The sequence below is a fragment of the Benincasa hispida genome, chromosome 9 (assembly GCF_027475165.1).
Source record: "Benincasa hispida cultivar pf3 chromosome 9, pf3_genome.v1.1, whole genome shotgun sequence".
Lineage (NCBI taxonomy): Eukaryota > Viridiplantae > Streptophyta > Magnoliopsida > Cucurbitales > Cucurbitaceae > Benincasa > Benincasa hispida.
Window position 1 is genome coordinate 41,162,094 of NC_143486.1, and position 18,398 is coordinate 41,180,491.

General features: G+C 35.5%; 1 long non-coding RNA gene across 1 annotated transcript; it reads left to right on the top strand.

Annotated features, from left to right (window-relative positions):
• Positions 1-1,397: 1,397 nt before the first annotated feature.
• Positions 1,398-3,542, top strand: LOC150033814 (uncharacterized). Its single transcript, XR_016531936.1, has 3 exons — positions 1,398-1,628; positions 2,273-2,339; positions 3,405-3,542. It is a non-coding gene; the product is annotated as an uncharacterized LOC150033814 (long non-coding RNA).
• The last annotated feature ends 14,856 nt before the right edge of the window (positions 3,543-18,398 follow it).

Here is an 18,398-nt window from a genome sequence, read left to right on the forward strand (position 1 = left end):
ACGAAATAAGCAAAAACAATGAAGCAAAACTGTAAACACAAGATGAAGAAGAACCACGAAATCAAAACAGCAAGATGAACGAAACAAAACGAAAACGAAATCAAAACAGTGTAAAAATGAACGAAACGAAATATGCAAAAAAAATGAAGCAGAACTGTAAACACAAGATGAAAAAGAACCACAAAATCAAAACAACAAGATGAAGTACGGATCTGAATGGCGACAAGCAAGATGAAGAAGAACCACGAAATCAAAACCCTAGAGGTTGTTTTTGTTTTCTTTTCTAAATTATTACAAGTGCATATTTTTCTCAAAGGCTTCTACTAACCTTTGATATAAGTTAATATATATTTTTTATGAAAATAAATCTCATCTTTAATAATTTTATTAAGAATAAATTTTTCAATGGTTTTCTGAAATCCTTTGATAAATGATAACATTGTTATATTTCTCAAAAGTGTTTTTATTAATATTCAATAAAAAGTACATATTTTTCAAAGGTTTTTCCAATATCTTCAATAAATGTATATCTTTCTCAAAGGTTTTTATTAACCTTCAATAAAAAGTGCATATTTTTCAAAGGACTTATCAAAGCCTCCGATAAATGTATGTCTTCCTCAAATGTTTTTATTACTCTTCGATAAAAACTACATATTTCTCAAAGGTTTTGAAAAAACCTCCAATAAATATATATCTTTTTCAAAGATTTTTATTAATCTTCAATAAAAAGTACATATTTCTCAAAGGTTTTTCCAATACCTTCAATAAATGTATATCTTTCTCAAAGGTTTTTATTAACCTTCAATAAAAGGTGCATATTTTTCAAAGGACTTATCAAAACTTCCGATAAATGTATACATCTTTCTCAAAGGTTTTTATTACCCTTCGATAAAAAATACATATTTCTCAAAAGTTTTTTCAAAACCTCCAATAAATATATATCTTTTTCAAAGGTTTTTATTAACCTTAAATAAAAAGTACATATTTCTCAAAGGTTTTTCCAATACCTTCAATAAATGTACATCTTTTTCGAATGTTTTTTATAGCCTCCGATAAAAGATTATCGAAATAGCTCAATTTTCTTGTAGTGTACGTACATACAATATAGCCAATCTAGTATCCTAATATGCTTTTTTACAAAATTGTTTAGTATCCTAATCTAGTTTTTAGATTAGAATATAGATTCTTTTATAATTTAAAACTATTTAGCATCCTAATCTTTCTCACTTTATAGCTATTTTAAGTGGCAATAAATTTATAAATAGTTTGGCATCTAAAATTCTTGGCCAAGAGTTTATTTAGCTCTTATTTCTTATATTGAATGGATGGATTTCGATTTACTTGTATGTTTGTTTTGCTTTGTTGTTCTTTCCAATTGAACTTCATCAGTGCTCAAGTCATATACAAGAACTTATTCAAGATCTTTTCGAAACATGGCAAGATCCTTGGACAATAAAAGGTGGAATGATCAAGTATGACTTATATGCTATTAGTTTTAGTGCTTTTGTCTTCTGAATTCATATTGAACTCAGTTTAATAAACTGCTATTCTTTTTTATTGCCCGATTTCCTACCGTCTGAGATAATGTTCGAAAAGATGTTCGTCGGATGCTTCATTCATGAGCTGAGGTATCTCTTGGAATTAATTAATCTATGGACTCAATTTAAAAATTGGTACTTTGAAGCATTCTATTTTTATTTTTCCTTCTCTGAACTTGTAACTTATATTAGATGCTTTGGTACTTAATGATCATGAAATACACCCCAATACACCCATTTAAAAAACAAATTAAGAAAACTAGATCATGTTGTGAAACATATTACTCATGTTTTTTTGTGGCTTGTTGGGTATTTTTTTTTTTTGTACTACTTAGATATCGAATAGAGTCATCTCACATGGGTTATTAATGCATTATGGGTTAGCTGTCTCTAGTAGTTGATGATTTTTTTTCTTTTGTGATTATTTCAGCTATTCGATTCATGAAGGATTGTTTTGTTTATCTTGCTAATGGCTAAAATTGATGGTTATACTCAAAGAGTATCTCCAAAGAGGATCTGATGTTTCTTTACTGTAGTTTTATGGAAGTGTTATTGTTTTTTTTACTGTGGTTTCATGGGTTCCCTAACTTGCTTTTGAACCAATTAATTAAGGATACCATTAATTACTATTTTCATTATCTCAATTGATCAAATAACTTTCTTGTGACTTATTTTCCTGCTTGTCTTATTCACTTGTACCAGAGAATTGAAATTAGATCAATTGTCGATTGCAGAGAAAAGGCTACAACCAATGGATACATATTGACAAGGAATATTTTTCTCAATTCGAAATACATAAATGTAAGTGGTAAGTATTTCCTATAATCTTTGTGGTTTAAAAGGTATAAAATGTATGGTTTTATGAGTTTCACTTTGGTTCTTTTAACCTTAAAGTTTCTTAATGTAATTAGAAGTAGTTACCATCTGAAGTACATGTTTCCTAGCTTGCTATTACATGACTATAAAGTCTCACTAGTTGGAATAAGGGGCGATATTTTCATTAGGTTGAGGACTTTGAATCTTTCATAATTATGGTGTTATCGAGCTGTATCTACTCACTTATTCGACTTATATGAATTGTCTCTATTGAACTTATATGATCTGTCAAAAGATATCGGGACTTTGTATCTTATAATGAGATTACTGAGTTGAAGTTCATCTATTACTTAGTTCTGTATAGTAGATTGACTTTGATTCTTTTTTGTTGAAAATAGAATTTAGCAAGTACTTGCTTATTCATAATTGCTTTTGGCTACTAATGTCAAGTGCTTCCACTAAATTAGGTTTTAATTTTTTGATTTTTTTATATGTTTATATGTGAAGTGCCTTTGATTTGTTTCCTATTTAAGCAATTTTCTTCGATTCCTTGCATTCAACATTTATAATCTCAAAGGATAGTTAAATTTTTATGTGTTGAATTGAGCATTATCATTTAAAGTGAATCCACTCTGATTTCTGTTTTGTAGTTTAAATGTAATGAACCTTTGAAATGATACCTATTTAAGCAGTCCTCTTCAATTCATTGCATCTGAGCTTCGACATCTAGAGTATTAGAGGATATCTAGAGTTATTTTTCGGTGTTGCATTGTTGTGAGCTTTTAGCATTCAAGGTCGTTTATAACTGATAAGGTATTGTTTGTATAAATGGTAATTTCTTGATTACTCATTCTTGACTAATTTGTTGATTCTCAAATCTTGTGGCATTTTATTCATTATTTTTAATCTAAATTGATTAGGCCAAGAAATTGAATTAAACTAAGGTTGTTTTGTTTGGGTCACTAGTTTTTTTATTATTGTTCACCGAGGGTAATATTATATGATATGTTTTACTTATTTGTTCAAATTGTCGTTTTATCTATTTTATAGGTGGGAGAATAGTCCTTAGGTTCCAAAAATTGACATCGTTGAAGGCATCGTTGGGACACACCTCATTTATCTTCAATTTATTTTTAGTCATTTTAACCATTTTGTAGTTCATTTATTTAGAATTCTATTATTATGTGCAACTTAGCATGTATATTGTACTTGTTTAACATATAATATATATGTATAATTTATGGTCGATACGTAGGGATTTGTTGTCTAAACATTATGGAGTTGATTCGGATGAAAAATGTATTTTATCTTGGTTTTGGAGTTAAATTAGCATCCAATTTCTTTTTTATGACTTATTGGGGTTTTGTGAAAGTAATTAGAATTTTATTTTGTGTAATGTACAAGTAACAAAGAGATATTATTGATCTGCATGTGTGTAAGCAAATTTTTTTTCAATAATAAAACACTTATAGACATTTAATAATGAACAGTTGTCAATAAAAAGTAAGTGAAAACCAACATTAAAGATGATGTTCAATGTCGGTTGAAAATCGACAATGAAGATAGTATTCAATGGCGATTGAAAACTGACATTGAAGATAATCGGCATTGAAATCTTGGTTACCTATAATATTGGTTTTAAACCGACATTAAAGACATTTCATAGCACGATCTGCAATGTTGGTTTTCAACCGATATTGTACTCCTATAATATCAGTTTTAAACCAACATTCAAGCTCAGTTTTGTAGTAATGATTGAAAAGAATTTATTTGATAAGTTAGATATTGAAGTTGGATCAATTTCAAAATATGAAAACTCGTAGATGGAAATTGTAATGTATTAAGTTAGTTAATTTATGAAGTTATGAACACTTTTTTTACGTTCATTTATAGATTTTTTTTTTTTTTTTTTTAGATTGTACATATAATGCCCCGCTATATGGAATTCCTGGCACCGCCACTGTCTGACACTTGCTTGAGGTTATGTGTAATATAGGCAGTATTAGGATGGTTGTAGCCATTAAGGTTGTAAAGCCCCAACGTCAAGCTTGAGTCGATTATTTTTCTTTTTTTTAGAATAATTTCTTGAACTCGATTGGTTGACCTAGAACTCGAGGTCTAATTTTCTCCTTTCGGAACACACGCCCCTTAATGCAATCTCAATTTCCTTTGGGGCTCGGGCCCCACCTGAGGGCTTTGAGCCTTTTTAGGGCAACCCTAAAAAAATAATATTTATTATATATGATATTTAATTATACAAGAATATTAACACTAACATATTTGTTGGAAGGTACCAATGCGCAGCGGAAGAAATCAGGATCCATAAGTACTTTAATCCATTAATTTTGGCAAAAAAAAAAAAAAACATACTTCAACATAAATAAAAGAACTTCCTCTAAGCTTTGAACCAGTTGCAAATCTCCATTGAATCTTGTAGTGGACCACCCCAAGGTCTTCTCTACTATCCTCTTGGTGCTCAAGATTAAGTATGGGATTAAGGGAATTTGGAGAAGCTCACAGCAGCAACCCAACAGAAGAACAACCTTCTTCTCTCATGAATTTTTTAGAAAAATTGTGGGATTGCATTACCTTTAAAACACTCCAATCTCTTCAATATATTGCAGACATTCATGCAAAGAGATTTGCTACATGAGATGCAACTCATGCTTAGAGTTTAATGAAGAGTGTAAGGTGGGTTGTTTGTGAGCTAGTAGGAAGAAGACAATGGAAAATCCATTTTTCAACTTTTGTATTTTTCTTTACTCTTTCAATTTTATCAAAATTGATTTCATAAATCAATTTTGTTTAATAAAACTGAAAATATTATTAATTTTATAAAATTAATTTCATAATTAATTTTCTTAATAAAATTAATAAATAATTATTTAAATAATTTAAATAATTCTAATTAATTTAATATCAAATATTAAATTAATTTTTAACACAATTCAATCTTCAAATATTTAAATTATATTTAAATATTATTTCTCCAATTTCATTTAATTCTAATTTGAATACTTCAAATTAACTTATCACGCTATTCTAGAGCTAATCCATTTACGAGCTAGTAGGGGGACCTCATGGACCTAAGCATGGGCTCCAACGATCCGACATTAATCTGCCAAATTTGTTAGATCGATCTAACCCCTATTCGTTAACTAATGGGTGATTCCACTAAAGCCCATAGCTGAACTCCCCTCACTGTAGATATATTATGTCCACTCGATATAACCATGATTAGTAAGTTAACCCTTCACAGATTACTCGTAACAACGGCTGGGTGAAATTTCTGTTTTACCCCCGAAATTACCTCTTATTCCTTAAGTCCCACTGATCCTCTAATGAACAATTGATTTGTGATCCAATCAACAAATCGAATCCCTCTCAGGCCAATGAGAGGGTGATGCCTCTTGTTCAAGACCTAGAATCAGCACTTGAAGGGAACAACCTCTTTACTAACCTTAATCGGGTAGGAGTGAATTCCCTCTTGCACCCTATGTTCTCAGCTATTCATCCGGTCTTATCTTCAAAATGGTAAGCTTATTGAGCAGAGGCAATTGGTTTACTCTCATTATTTGCAGATCAAATGATAATCCCGAACAAACAGGAGTTCATAGTTAGCTTAGGATTAAGGTCAAGTTACCTAGGTCATCGCTTTGAAATAGTCAGTCTTAAACAGTAAACAGTGTTATAAAGTAAGAGTGACTAGTTTCGTGGTCCGATCTTGCACAAAACTCTTTGCACAGGGTACCCCCACTCCTCATGTCCTAACATGAATGAATTAGGATCACTTCGTTTGTAGCACTTTATAACTCTTTGTAACAACTATAGAGTAGGCCGCATCTAATAGTGTTACCAGAATAAGGTACTCAACCTTATACTATAGATCATTTTGACTATTTACTCGAACCTGATCCACTTGTATGTCTCCACATAAAATTCAAGTACTCATATAACAGTTAAGGGACTTAGGTTTATTGGATTTCTAAAAACCAATATATTCAATAACAACTTTATTAAATTCTCAGAATAAGTTCTAATGTTTACAAACTACGAGTTTTAGGACATAAAACCCAAAAATATTTTATTAGAAAATTATTTAAAAACATAATTGATTCTATATGTCTATGTCTGGGAGCACTTATTCGAAGCAACGACGGTTCCATTATTGCATTACTCTAAAAAAATCTTAACATGAAATTTACTCCTCCGATTATTGAACTCATTGTGACAATCAACGGTTTAAAGTTAACTAATTCACTGTGCCTTCCATTTATTCGAGTCAAAATTGATTGTCAACTGGCTGTGAATCTCATAAATAATGATCAATTAGCTTTAAACAAAATTGGAAGAAACATCGAAGAAATTAAGATGCTGAAAAAGGAGTTTAGATCCATTTCATTTACCTATATAAATCGTTTGTGTAATAAATTAGCTGACACTCTAGCAAAAGAGGTTAGAATCACCCATCAGAGTGGCATATAGGCCTTGGATTATCTAGTCAATTTCCAATCTTTAGTTGAATCAGATGTATATCAATCTTAGCCCAAGAAGCTCTTACATAAGAGTTCCATGAGCATGTTCGGATCGCTCCGATCTCACAATGACTGAAATACAAACAGTTATGCAAACAAACACTAATTATCGACATGCTATAAACAAGATATCCTAAGGGAGAGAGTGCCATACCAGTTGAAGATAATCTTCAATCTTCGAAACTCAACGTAGTAGAACCCTCCACGCGATCTACCAATGCCCAGCAACAGCGTCAACAACAGCAGCATGAACAACTGCACGAAACGAATGCCACGGGGACGACACCACTAGAAAAGAGCCCCGGGTATTCTCGGAGTCAGAACCCAAAGCGTGGTCTTTGGTGAATTTGGTAGAGGAAGGAGGAAACACGGATCATATAGGCGATAAGCAAGTGGAGGGGGGGAGGGGGGAAAGACGCTATCGCATAGCACAATGCTTATTGTTTAGGAGAAGCTACACGATCGTGTAAGTTTTACTGAATGATCGTTTAGGAAATGGTATACGATCGTTTAGCTAACACGACATACACTATAATCATTTAGAGAAGCTATGCGATCATGTAGGAACTAGTGTGCGATAATTTAGGCGCGAGATGGATGATCGTCTAGACGAAGAGCGACTATCGCATAGGCTCTCAATTTACTTAAGCGATCGTTTTCTTTTCACCAATGCGTGCTTCACTTTTTCTTTTGAACGATTGACGAAACTCTCGATTCAAAATGAAACAATTTTATTTTTTGTTTCATCGGTTACAATAACCGACTCATTCTCACTAACCCATGTCCAAACGTGATTTTTGGATTAATTATCATATAATTAACCAATTAATTAATAATAAATATAATCATATTATATTTTTATCCTATAGTTTGATATCACATATCTACTATAGTATTTTCTCCTCTACTTAATATAAATCATATTTATATCTAATTTCCTCCAAAATAATGTATCTCATACATTTAGCCAATTATATCATATATAATTAACTATTTCAATTATATCATATATAATTAACCAGTCCAATTATATCATATATAATCGAACTTCCTCTTGTCAATTTGAACATTTCAAATTAACCCAAACACTGGTTCTCGAATTTATCCAAGCTACCCAGGAGACCTAATGGACCTGTGGCTCAAAGCTCCAACGATCCGTGAATAGCTGACTAAACTCTTTAACTATGAGATCAACCATTCGTTAACTATCAGGCATTCCACTAAAGACCAACAGCTGAACTCTTCTTACCACAGATATATTTCTGTGTCATCGGATATAACCAATCATGAGTACGATGACCCTTCACAGATGCTCGTAAATACAGCTCTACCAAATTACCATTTTGCCCCAATAGTTACATCTCACTTCTTAAGTACCATTGATTCCTCTAATGAACAATAAAACATAGTCCAACTATGTGTGAACACCTCTCAGGCCAAGAGAATACGTGTAGCGCCACATCATTCAAGCCCAGGAATCAGTCCTTAAGGGAGCTATCTATCTACTTACCCCTACCTTAGGGAATGAGTGAATTCCATCTTGTGTAGCTGAGTTTCTAGCTCCCAACTCAGATGAATCCCCAAAATGGTAGGTTTGAATCAGCAACCTGGCCACTCGTACCTATACAAATCAAAGGACCGCCCTCAATGGCAAGACTTCCAACTCACTCAGGATTGAGGTCATGTTACCTATGGTCATATAAACGGTGTTATATAACGAGACGTTAACACTTCGTGGTCAGGTCTTATACAAACTCTTTGTATAGGAGGCCCCCGCTCGCTGTCCCCAGCACGAATGATCAGGATCAGACCATCTGTGACAAGTCACAATACTTGTGACCATTCCATAAAGTGGGCCAAATCCGTAGCGTTACCAGGATAAGTTTCACTTCTATATCCATATACTACAGACCATTTTGGTTATCACTCAAGACATGATCCACTTATATGACACCACATACACACTTGAGTCACATACAGATAACCAAGGATTTTATGTTTATTGGTTTGTGGTAAAGCAAATAAAACAAGCAATTGAGCAAAAATACAAGATGTGAAGTAAACATATATTAACAACACAAGCGTTCGTACAAATTGTTTACAAACTACAAGACATGAGACTTTAGGGCATCAACCCCAACAATTTCCCACTTGTCCTAAAGCGAAGTGGGGTGTACAATACACCAGTACAAAACAATAAATTAGGGCATAAAAGCCCAGTACAAGAAAATCTCCCACTTGCCCTAGTCCAGTCGCGGCCGATCCTGTAGACCCATGCTCCGTAGGTGACCTTCAAACACTGTAGTCGTGAGAGCCTTCATAAACTGGGTCATCAACGCCTAGGTTAAACTGATCTGTCTCATTTTCTCAACCTTTTGAAGTGTCTTAAGACACATGTCCTTAGACAAAGTGACTCCATGCCTGAACAATAGTAGGCCCTTCCTGGAGTCCTGCATCGAGTACTTGAGCAACATTTAGAACAAACTGAGCCTCTTCCAAATATTTAATTTGGAATTGGGTCGCTAGCCAGTTCTTAACTGTAGTCAATAGACCTACATCATTCCCAATGAGTAGGATATCGTCTATGTACAACACTAAGAAGACTACTGAAGCGTTGATGATCTTCTTGTAGACATAAGGTTCATCAATGTTTTGATCAAAGCCATACGACTTGATCGCGGCATTAAACCGTATGTTCCAAGATCGAGACGCCTGTTTTAGTCTATAAATTGACCGATTCAGTTTGTCAACCTTTTACTCTTGACCTTGGGCAATGAATCCCTCGAGATGCACTATGTAAATGGTCACCTCAAGATTACCATTCAGAAAGGCCGTCTTGACGTCCATTTGCAAGATCTCATAATTATATAAGCTGCAATGGACAGGAGGATATGGATCGACTTTAACATGGCAACAGGCGAGAAAGTCACCTCATAGTCGACTCCATGTACCTGGGTATAACCATTTGCCACAAGTTAAGCCTTGAAGGTCTGTACCTTCCCATCAGTACCCTGTTTACGCTCGTAGATCCATTTACAACCTATAGGGCAAACCTCATCAGGCTAATCTATAAGATTGCAAACTAAGTTGAAGTACATCGACTCCATCTTGAGATCCATGGCCTTGACCCATTCATCCCAGTCAACATCCTCCATTGTCTTCTTATAAGACAACGGATCCTCAACGTCGGCCATCTGTTACCATAGCAAGGATTTTCATGAAACCTAGATAGCGAACGGTTGGGTTCGCAACCTTCCCACTACGTCGAGGTTCCCTCAACTCTTGAGGTGGAACCGACCTACTGGATGAACTCTTATCAACAACTCTTACTGATGTAGCAGGCTTTTCAACAACTCTTGTTGAAGTTTCAGTAGTTTCATTGGAAAGCTCACGCAACACGACTTTGCTTCATGGACTATGCTCCCTTATATGATCCTCATCCAGGAAAGTAGCGTTTATTGAGAAAAACACCCTATTTTCTATCGAATCATAAAAATAACTCCCTCGTGTACCTTTGGGGTAGCCTACGAAGAGGCATAACCTCGACCGTGGTTCCAACTTCTTGGGATTAGCCTCAAGCACATGTGCAGGGCAACCCCAAATGCGGAAGTGACGTTAATCAGCTTTATGCCCATTCCACAACTCCAGAGGTGTTCTTACAACACTCTTGGAGGGAACACAGTTGAGTATATATACTGCAAAACCTTAAAATGAGTTCGGTAAGGAAGCGTAATCATCATCGAGTGTACCGTGTCTAACAAGGTCCTATTTCTTCTCCATGCTACACTATTCTACTGAGGTGTACCCAGCACTGAGAGTTGGAAAACAATTCCATGTTCTGTCAAATCGTCCTAGAATGCCGAGTCCTAAAATCTCCACCTCGATTCGATCGAAGTGTTTTAATCTGTTTATCTAATGTATTTTCAATTTCAGCCTTGAACACTTTAAACTTTTGAAAGGATTTAGACTTCCGTTACATAAGATAAACATACTCGTACCTTGAGTAATCATCAGTGAAACTGATAAAATACTCATAGCCACCTCGGGCTCGCACATTCATAGGACCACAAAGGTTAGAATGTACTAACTTAAGAGGCGCCTTGGCTCTATAACCTTATCCAGTAAAAGGTCATTTAGTCATCTTACCCTCAAGGCAAGATTCGCACACTGGTAAAGAATTTTCTTTTAACTCACTTAGAAGTCCATTCTTCACCAATATCTCAATCCTATTGAGATTGGTGTGCCCTAAACGTAGATGCCAAAGTTGGGCATTTTCTTTTGGAGAAATTCATCGATGTTTTGATTGAGTTATGGCAGTTCTGAACAATTCAGTATTATGGAGGGAATAAATGGCTAACAGCCTTAGCACATATAAATTCGATTCCAGATTTGCTGTGCAAATAAAAATACCATCTTTATGAATAAACGCTTTATTCACATTAAACGAGATAGTATATTAACATTGCAATAAACACTTTAGAGAAATAAGGTTCCTCTTTAGTTCGAGAACAATATATACATCATTTAAAATAAGAAACTTATTCTGTAAAGCTAACTAGAGTCCTCCCATTGCCACAGCTGAGACGACGTGCTCGGTGCCTACTCGCATCATCATCTCACCAGCCTCTAGTTGCCACCAAGATCTAATCCCTTGAAAAGAAGAACAAACATGTTTAGTGGGTCCCGAATCAATTATCCAGGCAGAATCATTATTCTCCAATAAACAATCATTCTCCACTTTACTTTTTATCTCATACATTTAGCCAATTATACCATATATAATCGAACTTCTTCTTGTCAATTTGAACATTTCAAATTAACCAAAAAACTGATTCTCAACTTTATCCAAGCTACCCAGGCGACCTAATGGACCTGTGGCTCGAAGCTCCAACGGTCCATGAATAACTGATAAAACTTTTTAGCCACGAGATCAACCATCTGTTAACTGTTAGGCATTCCACTAAAGACCAACAGCTGAACTCTTTTTACCACAGATATATTTCTGTGTCCATCGGATATAACCAATCATGAGTACGATGACCCTTCACAGATGCTCGTAAGTACAGTTGTGCCAAATTACTGTTTTATCCCTATAGTTACATCTCACTCCTTAAGTACCACTGATTCCCCTAATGAACAATACAATATAGTCCAACTATGTGTGAACACCTCTCGGGTCAAGAGAAGGTGTGTAGCGCTACATCGTTCAAGCCCCGAAATCAGCCCTTAAGGGAGCTATCTATCTACTTACCCCTACCTCGGGGAAGGAGTGAATTCCATTTTGTGTAGCTGAGTTCCCAGCTCCAAATCAGACGAATCCCCAAAATGGTAGGTTTGAATCGGTGACCTGGCCGCTCGCACCCATACAAATCAAAGGACCATACTCAATGGCAGAAGTTCCCAACTCACTTAGGATTGAGGTCATGTTGCCTATGGTCATCCTAGTGAAATGAAGTCTTTGTCATAAACGGTGTTATATAACAAGACGTTAACACTTCGTGGTCAGGTCTTATACAAACTCTTTGTATAGGACGCCCCCGCTCACATGTCCCCAACACGAATGATTAGAATCAGATTGTAAAATCTGAACCCTAATTACTCAAGTAAGAGTAAGTAATGTGATGTCTTCTAATGAGCTAAATGAAGCCATGTCTTAGGAAGGGTAGAAAATGTAAGCAAGAAGAAATAGGCTCTTGGGTAGCTAAGTGTAAAAATAGGACAAAACTCGGCTAGGCTAAGGAAGGTCATGCTTGATGGTGGAATGCATAATAAGCATATGAATGAGACCATGCCATCTAATGAGGTATGGAGCTGAAGTAATATTGTGAGTGAAGTTAGCAAAAGGAAATTTGCTAAATCCTAGCCCTTCATCACCAATAGTGGGCCAGCTGGCACAAGAAGAGTTCATGCTGGATTATGAGCGGTAATATAAGCAAGAAGGTCGAGTTCATATGTAATTTCAGTGTCATTCGAAAGTGCTGTGTGTCTATTTTCTGTGGCTGGGCTGCTGGAAGGAAAACTCGCCGGAATAAGGCTAGAGGGGCAAAATAAACTTGAAGGGTTCGTTTCTTAGGTGAATCTAGGTCATCAGTGAAAAGTTGAAGCTTCAGGACGAATTACGAAGCATTTTAAGCTAAAACTTTGAGAAAATATTATTAACTCAGTTATAAACAATCTTGTAGAATGAAACTTTTTAAGATGAGACCTAGAAATCGAGTTATATAATTTTGAACTTTGAACTGGAAATTGTTGAAAAAGCAGCCAACTGCTTGAATTAGGGCCAATGATGAAATTTTGAATCTCCAGATTAAACGACGTAGAATTTTGAGCTGAAATTTTAAGTTAATGTTGCTAACTCAATTCTAAACATGTTTGTAGAATGAAGTTTCTTCAAAGAAGGGATGAATTTTGAGTTATGAATTTTTGAATTTGTAATAGAGAAGTTGTGCATAAGCAGACAACTGCTTGGGAAAAACAAGCAAACAGATCATATGGAGAAAGAGGATCTCACTAATGAAGGAAATCTCACTAATTTTGTGCTGAGGATCTCGCTAATAAAGGAAATCTTGCTAATTTTTTTATAAGGATCTCGCTCTAGAAGGGAATCTCGCTAGAAATTGGGTTGAATCTCGCTGTTAAAGTTAGTATCGCTAGGATGCCAGTTTGCCAGGAAAAGCTTGATCTCGCTGATCTCACTCATTAAGAGGATCTCGCTCATGAGGAGGATCTCGCTAGTAAAGCTGTCTTTGTTGATGAAAGTTCCTTTAGTAAATGAACTATTTGAAGTATTTTACTAAGAATTCTAAGTAATTTAACCGATAATTATGTCCTTTCAGGCCAAGAAGAGCTAGAAGAGGCGTATAACCCGTTAAGAGGCCAACAAACTGTGAGTGACTATGTGATGACTTACTATTTTAATGATTTAGAAACTATGATTTTTGGAAGATATTTCCCATGCTAAGTGTTTAAATGGATTGCCAAGCAACATATTTGTGAAACTGTTTCTCATGTTAAGTAAAACATGTTTTCCATGGAATTGACCTGATTTAGATATGTTATCTTGTCCAAATACTATCAATATGTTTAAGTAACTCCATTTTTATGATGAACCAGTATGATGGATGAACTAGTATGATGATTTAAGCACTAAGCCTTAGTGTTCAACTAAATGTTTATGACGGATACTGAAGAACAATGAAAAGGTATCCTATCAACTAAATGTTTATGACTAATTATATGACAGATACTGAAGGACAATGAGAAGGTATCCTATCAACTAAATGTTTATGACTAGTTATATGAAAATACTGGAGGACAATGAGAAGGTATCCTGTCAACTAAATGTTTATGGCTAGTTATATGACGGATACTGAAGGATAATGAGAAGGTATCCTAAGGATACTAAAGGACAATGAGAAAGTATCCTAGTCAAGTACCTAAGGTATAACGGTACTCAGTTATAACCACGTGCACGTAGGTAATACGACGTCGAGGGATTGACCAAAAGGGTTCTACCCGACCAAGGTTGACATTGAGGGTTAGATCTAATAGTTCAACTAAGGATAAGGGTAGTTATATCTTCTCCTAGGCTATATACCAGCAAAGGGAGGCCGAAGTATGGGTTTCTTGGCTAGTAATAGACGTTGGGAGCTAGAGCGATGTATGCTCTTTCTCAACTAAGGAATAATGATATTTAATGGTGGTTTAAAGGTTTTATGTACACGTTTGCTTGGTATACTTTAGTTTCAGTATTATGGTTTTAAGCTTCCGATTTTGAGCATGAGATTTATATTTTTATTAAGTCACTCACTGGGCTTCTATCTCACATTTTCAAATGTTTTCTTTCAGGTGGCAGTTAGTTCTCAAAAGACTTTCTACTACTACTCTGCCACTCAAAGAAACAGGTTGACGGAAGCGTAATTAAAGACCTATGTTAGTTAGTACACATGTGTCTGTCTAGTGACTAATATACTAGATAGGGCTCCTTAAGTTGTAATATTCATATATGAACAATGTTGTGAAACTCTATAATGTAAATGTGTTAAGTTCCGAGTTAATATGTTGGTATATTGATGATATGTATGTGTTCAGGGTTTGAGTAAAGGTTAACGGGATAGTTAGGCGGTAAGTGCAAGCAAAAAGGTTGGTAACTACTGCAGTCACCATTCTATCCAGGTTTAGAGGGTAATCTGGAGTGGGATGTGACAAGTTTGTATCAGAGCAAAATATTTTAGGAAGAGAGGAGAAAAGTTTATATATAAGTCTGAGTCTTGAGTCCTTAGCATGTGTACTACCTAAGTAAGAGGAATATGTCAAGTAAAAGTGGCAAGCAGAGAAGGCATACAGACAACGGGAACCCTGACCTTACCTTTAAGAAGTTTCGAGATTCGAGAGAATTCAAATGTTAGTGAACGGAGAGTAAAAACCCAGTAAATCAAGAAACGACTTCTGACGGGGAGTCGAGGATTCCGCAAACAGGAACAGATCGTCAGTTAAAGGACAGAATATTTAACAAGATCGCCAAGAGGTTGGCGGAAAGTGTTGAATCCATTCTGGTGGATTCGGAAAGGAAGTACGGTATTGAGAATGACCTAATAGGAATTGATAAAGGATAGAGAGCTACAAGTCAGTATAGTGTAGGAAGGAAGAAGCCAAGACTTGTGGTTAGTATGGGTGATAGATCAAGGTTTTGACATCCTACCGAGCTGGTAGCTAGTTCGGGTCAAAAACCCTTATGCACGAATTGTGGTAAGCATCATCGAGAGACATATTATTAAGGGAAAAACGTATGTTTCCAGTACAGACAAGCAGGACATTTCAAGAAGGAATGCTTCAGCTAGGTCGAGGAGTTCAGATAGAACACAGAATGGCTTTACAGACGATAGATAAGACAAGTGGCTCGGGAGCCGAGGAAGGGATTCAAGAGAAGAAAAACGAGAAAGGAAACAGGACGATCTCAGCGGCAGGGCAGGTTTTTACGAAGTACTACCAGGAGACAGAGGAGTTATCTAATGTTGTGAATGGTAAAGTAACTTTATGTATCAGTATATTTATGAACTAGTTGCTTATGGTGTTATACCTTTATTGTTATCTGATATGTTGCACTGTTTGTAGGAAAGATTGTAGAGAGCATGTCCCTAAGTAGTTATTATTATGTTGTGGAGAGGTTGTAATAGTATAAGAGTTTTATAGGCTCTGGAGTAGTTGTTGATAAGTATAGATATGAAATTATTCCATTAGATTTCTTGGAATTGATATCACTCTAAAGCATAGATTTTTCGAATAAATGTTGCAACCGTATGAATTGTTTTAAGGATGGATAATGTTCGAGAGATTTGGTAGGCAAGAGACAGTATTTGTAGGAAGCAAAGGAATATTCCAGAAAGCCTAATAATAGCAGTGAAGGCTAGAAAGCTGCTAAGTAAAAGATGTGAAGCCTATTTAGCCCATGTGACGGTTTCGTAGGACGAGAAGATGAAACCCGGGGATGTACTAGTTGTACAAGAGTTTCTTGATGTTTTCCCTAAAAAGTTATCAGATTTACAATCTGACAAGGAAGTTGAGTTTACTATCGATTTAATTCCAGATACAACATCTATTTTTCAGGTACCATAAAGGATAGTGCCAGAAGAACTTAAGGAGTTGAAAGTTCAGTTACAGGAATTAATAAATAAGGGTTACAACAGATCCAGTGTGTCACCTTGATGACATATTGGTATATTCAAGCAGTAGGGAAGATTACGGGTATCATTTGAGGATAGTCTTGCAGACACTACGAAAGAAGCAGTTGTATGCCACTTTCAGCAAATGTGATTTCTGGTGAGACCAGGTTGTATTTCTTGGTCATATGGTTCCAGTATCAGGAGGGAATGACTCTAGATGCTTTAAATGTTTTAAGTAAATTGCTAAAGCTTATGAATGTTTAGCAATGTATGTTTACTGAAAGCTATTTATAACAACTATTCTCAAATAGTTACCAAGCAACGCACCTCACATTAATGTTGTATTTATGCTATGTTTTACAATAACCATGAGGATGCGTTAGTAAGAATGTTTTGGGCAACTAAGTCATTGAGAAATAAGAATATGCAAGTTGAGTATGAGTGGCTCAGTACTGAAGTACACAGAGAAGGTACTGAAGCTCAGTCTTAGAAATTGAATAGCTCGATACTAAAGTACATGGAGAAGGTATCCGAGCAGCTCGATACTGAGGTACACGGAGAAGGTATCTGAGCAATAGTACCTAAGGTACGATGGTACTTGAACTAGAATTGTACAATTAAGGGAAAAGTTGTGATTGATAGTGTTGAAACACTCCATTCTAGCCATGAATTGATGTTGAGAGATTGAGTAAAGATTCTCTCTCAACTAGGAATTCAAGTTATGATTGTAGGAAGAGAGAAAGAGGAGTTCCTTCCCAGTTAAGTAGTAACGCAATAAAGAATAATAAAGAGTGAGCAAAATGGCCACTCTAGACTAATAGACTAAGGCACAGTCTAGAAAAATAAGAAAAGTGCTATTTGATGTTTGTTTTGAACCTGAAGGGCAGAGGCCAACAAGATTACTCAATCCACTACTAGTACTTGAGTGGAAGTCGGGAGTCACATAGGTAAACATAGACTTTTCACTAGAAATAGAATGTATAGCAAGTTTGCTCAGAGGTAGTGGCAGACGTGAAGTTTATTCTAGTGAATTCAGAGAAAAATGGTGTAATCTAGAGGAAGTCCTAGTCAGATTAATCCTAAGAGGAGAAAAAAAATGAGAAACGGTGAGCTCGAAATGTACCAGGGGTACGTTGAGTATAAAAGTAAGGAACAAAATGGTCAGCAGAAGACAAAATGGAAAAGATCCAGATCTGCTGATGTTCCAAGTAATAGCTCGAAGTTTGAATTGTAACTGAGCTAGGAACTAGTACAGTTAAGAAAACCTTATGTATATAGTATGGTAAGTCGTAGTTGGGAAATGTTATAGTACTAAGAAAGGAGGAAGGTTGTAAATTTAAAACCAAATGATGTTGTCAAAGTCTAAGTTATAAGTAGGTTCAAGCAAATTTCGAGGAAGAAATTTTATTTAGGGGGGAAGAATTTGTAAAATCCGAACCCTAATTACTTTAAGTAAGAGTAAGTAATGTGATGTCTTCTAATGAGCTAAATGAAGCCATGTCTTAAGAAGGGTAAAAGATATAAGCAAGAAGAAATAGGTTCTTGAGTAGCTAAGTGTAAAAGTAGGACAAAACTCGGCTAGGCTAAGGAAGGTCATGCTTGATGGTGGAATGCATGATAAGCATATGAATGAGACCATGCCATCTAATGAGGTATGGTGCTGAAGTAATATTGTGAGTGAAGTTAACAAAAGGAAATTTGCTAAATCCTAGCCCTTCATCACCAATAGTGGGCCAGCTGGCACAAGGAGGGTTCGTGCTGGATTTTGAGCGGTAATATAAGCAAGAAGGTCGAGTTCATTGGGTCGGTTTGGACAAACTGCTTAGATTATTTATGTAATTATAGTG